The sequence below is a fragment of the Callionymus lyra genome, chromosome 8, assembly GCF_982586985.1.
Source record: "Callionymus lyra chromosome 8, fCalLyr1.hap1.1, whole genome shotgun sequence".
NCBI lineage: Eukaryota > Metazoa > Chordata > Actinopteri > Syngnathiformes > Callionymidae > Callionymus > Callionymus lyra.
This window is the reverse complement of record NC_141825.1, coordinates 24927607-24932606: the sequence shown is the minus strand read 5'-3', so window position 1 is coordinate 24932606 and position 5000 is coordinate 24927607.

Below are 5000 nucleotides of genomic sequence, written 5' to 3'. Positions count from 1 at the left end.
TGATGAAGATGATCAAGATGAAGATGACAATGATGATGAAGATGATGAGGATGAAGATGATTATGGTGATGATGATGAAGATGAAGATGACAATGATGATGAAGATGATGAGGATGAAGATGATTATGGTGATGATGATGAAGATGAAGATGACAATGATGATGATGATGATGTTGATGAGGATGAAGATGATGGTGATGATGATGATGATGATGATGATGATGATGTGATGATGATGATGAAGATGATGAGGATGATGGTGATGATGATGATGATGATGATGATGAAGATGAACATGACAATGATGATGATGATGATGAGGATGAAGATGAAGATGGAGTGGAGCAAAAAAAAACAACCAAAAAACGCCAACTAATTTAGGTCCTAAGAAACTCTTAATAATTTGACTCTCGGCAGACATGACTAGGCGATCCCAGAGTCAAGCGAGAGTGATCATGAGAGGATGTTTGTAAAGTTCTCACAACTGACTGCGTTGATATTAAACACAAGTTGTTGTTCAACAAACTTTATTTCGTAGTTTAACGACAAGTTTTTTTCTGTCTACATATGGATATATATGTCAATCATGTTGCTGTGGCTCGTTGGCTCTGTCGTGCGCTGCAGCACCTGTGGATCTTCAACATTCAACAGGTGTTCCTGGGAAGCCCGGGTCAGATCCAGACCCAGCTGCTCGCGGGCCACAGAGGGGCGTCTGTTCCTGCTCACACGGGCCCATTGTTTCCCTCCAGAGGCTCCTCAAAAGCATCTTCAGTCCTTCTCCTCCCGGTGACCATGGAAACCAGCGCAGATGAGGAGAGCGACTGCTCTGGTCTGAGCGCGCTCACTTCTGCTCTCGCATAACTGAACATCCAGAGACACCTGAGCCACCTCACACCCCTCGTGGTCCGGACCTCACACTCACTTCTGGACCCAGAACCGACGGCAGTATGTCAAGAAAGTCTGTGACGCCTGAAGGACTTTCATGTGATCTTGGCAAAAGTTCTCAGAGAAGATGCTTGGAGGCCAAGAGTCCCACAATGCCAAGCGAGTCTCACCAACGCAGCTTCGACAGAGAGATAGGCAGCAAGACCATTCAAGTCTGGACCTGATGTCTGCCCCCGGTCTCTCGGTCACGTGACCCGCTTGATCCCGTTTGTAATTATTCCGACCTGTTTGTGCCTAGCGACGGGTGCTGTGTGGCGGTTGCCTAGCAACAGTTAGCAGGGGCTTGATACGTGAAAGGAGGTCATGGGTAAAGCCAGACGTGAAGAAGAGGCGACTGGAGAAGTCAGACTCGTGCATGAGCTGGAAGGTTAATGAGTCACAAGTGGATCAGAACCATCTGCTGACACGGGTCCGGATGACTGTTGAGGTCTCGGGTGTGGATCGAAAGCAGGGATGAATGTTGAGCAGCTGTCCGTCACCTGTGAGTGACAAGGTGATTCATCCAACACCTGTGGAGTCAGACCAGCGTGAGCGTGGAAGGGATGCTGAGCAAGACCTTTGACCCCTGAGTGCTCTTGATGGTTAGTAGCTCCTGCTGATCCAGGGTTGTCTTTAGGATTGTATTTGAAACTTGTTTTGGTCACTAGGAGGAGCCGGTGAGTTCTGTGTTGACGACCTTCAATGCCTTCATCTTCCTCACTTCAGGAGGCTTCTCCTGGACATAGTCATCTGGATGGGGTTGCTAGGCGACAGAAAGTCGGCTCAACGGCTGAAGTTATGACCTCTGGTGAATAAAGATAGAGATTGATGAGGACTAATAGAGGTTAGGAGAGATGGAAGGGTTTAGGAGAGATGGAAGAGTTTAGGAGAGATGGAAGAGTTTAGGAGAGATGGAAGAGTTTAGGAGAGATGGAAGAGTTTAGGATAGATGGAAGAGTTTAGGAGAGATGGAAGAGTTTAGGATAGATGGAAGAGTTTAGGAGAGATGGAAGAGTTTAGGAGAGATGGAAGGGTTTAGGAGAGATGGAAGAGTTTAGGATAGATGGAAGAGTTTAGGATAGATGGAAGAGTTTAGGAGCGATGGAAGAGTTTAGGAGAGATGGAAGAGTTTAGGAGCGATGGAAGGGTTTAGTAGAGATGGAAGAGTTAAAGAGAGATGGAAGGGTTTAGTAGAGATGGAAGAGTTATGGAGAGATGGAAGAGTTAAGGAGAGATGGAAGAGTTTAGGAGAGATGGAAGAGTTAAGGAGAGATGGAAGAGTTTAGGAGAGATGGAAGAGTTTAGGAGAGATGGAAGAGTTAAGGAGAGATGGAAGAGTTTAGGAGAGATGGAAGAGTTTAGGAGAGATGGAAGAGTTAAGGAGAGATGGAAGGGTTTAGTAGAGATGGAAGAGTTATGGAGAGATGGAAGAGTTAAGGAGAGATGGAAGAGTTTAGGAGAGATGGAAGAGTTAAGGAGAGATGGAAGAGTTTAGGAGAGATGGAAGAGTTTAGGAGAGATGGAAGAGTTAAGGAGAGATGGAAGAGTTTAGGAGAGATGGAAGAGTTTAGGAGAGATGGAGGAGTTTAGGAGAGATGGAAGAGTTTAGGAGCGATGGAAGAGTTTAGGAGAGATGAAAGAGTTTAGGAGAGATGGAAGAGTTTAGGAGCGATGGAAGGGTTTAGGAGAGATGGAAGAGTAAAGGATAGATGGAAGGGTTAAGGAGAGATGGAAGAGTTTAGGAGAGATGAAAGAGTTTAGGAGAGATGGAAGAGTTAAGGAGAGATGGAAGAGTTTAGGAGAGATGGAAGAGTTTAGGAGAGATGGAAAAGTTTAGGAGAGATGGAAGAGTTAAGGAGAGATGGAAGAGTTTAGGAGGGATGGAAGAGTTTAGGAGAGATGGAAGCGTTTAGGAGTGATGGAAGAGTTTAGGAGAGATGGAAGAGTAAAGGATAGATGGAAGAGTTTAGGAGTGATGGAAGAGTTTAGGAGAGATGGAAGAGTTAAGGAGAGATGGAAGAGTTTAGGAGGGATGGAAGAGTTTAGGAGAGATGGAAGAGTTTAGGAGTGATGGAAGAGTTTAGGAGAGATGGAAGAGTAAAGGATAGATGGAAGAGTTTAGGAGAGATGGAAGAGTTAAGGAGAGATGGAAGAGTTTAGGAGAGATGGAAGAGTTAAGGAGAGATGGAAGAGTTTAGGAGAGATGGAAGAGTTTAGGAGAGATGGAGGAGTTTAGGAGAGATGGAAGAGTTTAGGAGCGATGGAAGAGTTTAGGAGAGATGGAAGAGTAAAGGATAGATGGAAGAGTTAAGGAGAGATGGAAGAGTTTAGGAGAGATGAAAGAGTTTAGGAGAGATGGAAGAGTTAAGGAGAGATGGAAGAGTAAAGGATAGATGGAAGAGTTTAGGAGAGATGGAAGAGTTTAGGAGAGATGGAAAAGTTTAGGAGAGATGGAAGAGTTAAGGAGAGATGGAAGAGTTTAGGAGGGATGGAAGAGTTTAGGAGAGATGGAAGAGTTTAGGAGTGATGGAAGAGTTTAGGAGAGATGGAAGAGTAAAGGATAGATGGAAGAGTTAAGGAGAGATGGAAGAGTTTAGGAGAGATGAAAGAGTTTAGGAGAGATGGAAGAGTTTAGGAGAGATGGAAGAGTTTAGGAGAGATGGAAAAGTTTAGGAGAGATGGAAGAGTTAAGGAGAGATGGAAGAGTTTAGGAGGGATGGAAGAGTTTAGGAGAGATGGAAGAGTTTAGGAGGGATGGAAGAGTTTAGGAGAGATGGAAGAGTTTAGGAGTGATGGAAGAGTTTAGGAGAGATGGAAGAGTAAAGGATAGATGGAAGAGTTTAGGATAGATGGAAGAGTTTAGGAGAGATGGAAGAGTTTAGGAGAGATGGAAGAGTTAAGGAGAGATGGAAGAGTTTGGGAGAGATGGAAGAGTTTAGGATAGATGGAAGAGTTTAGGAGAGATGGAAGAGTTTAGGAGAGATGGAAGAGTTTAGGAGAGATGGAAGAGTTAAGGAGAGATGGAAGAGTTTAGGAGAGATGGAAGAGTTTAGGATAGATGGAAGAGTTTAGGAGAGATGGAAGAGTTTAGGAGTGATGGAAGAGTTTAGGAGAGATGGAAGAGTAAAGGATAGATGGAAGAGTTTAGGAGAGATGGAAGAGTTAAGGAGAGATGGAAGAGTTTAGGAGAGATGGAAGAGTTTAGGAGAGATGGAAGAGTTAAGGAGAGATGGAAGAGTTTAGGAGAGATGGAAGAGTTAAGGAGAGATGGAAGAGTTTAGGAGAGATGGAAGAGTTTAGGAGAGATGGAAGAGTTTAGGAGAGATGGAAGAGTTTAGGAGAGATGGAAGAGTTTAGGAGTGATGGAAGAGTTTAGGAGAGATGGAAGAGTTTAGGAGTGATGGAAGAGTTAAGGAGAGATGGAAGAGTTTAGGAGAGATGGAAGAGTTTAGGAGTGATGGAAGAGTTAAGGAGAGATGGAAGAGTTTAGGAGAGATGGAAGAGTTTAGGAGAGATGGAAGAGTTAAGGAGAGATGGAAGAGTTTAGGAGAGATGGAAGAGTTTAGGAGAGATGGAAGAGTTAAGGAGAGATGGAAGAGTTTAGGAGAGATGGAAGAGTTTAGGAGAGATGGAGGAGTTTAGGAGAGATGGAAGAGTTTAGGAGCGATGGAAGAGTTTAGGAGAGATGAAAGAGTTTAGGAGAGATGGAAGAGTTTAGGAGCGATGGAAGGGTTTAGGAGAGATGGAAGAGTAAAGGATAGATGGAAGGGTTAAGGAGAGATGGAAGAGTTTAGGAGAGATGAAAGAGTTTAGGAGAGATGGAAGAGTTAAGGAGAGATGGAAGAGTTTAGGAGAGATGGAAGAGTTTAGGAGAGATGGAAAAGTTTAGGAGAGATGGAAGAGTTAAGGAGAGATGGAAGAGTTTAGGAGGGATGGAAGAGTTTAGGAGAGATGGAAGCGTTTAGGAGTGATGGAAGAGTTTAGGAGAGATGGAAGAGTAAAGGATAGATGGAAGAGTTTAGGAGTGATGGAAGAGTTTAGGAGAGATGGAAGAGTTAAGGAGAGATGGAAGAGTT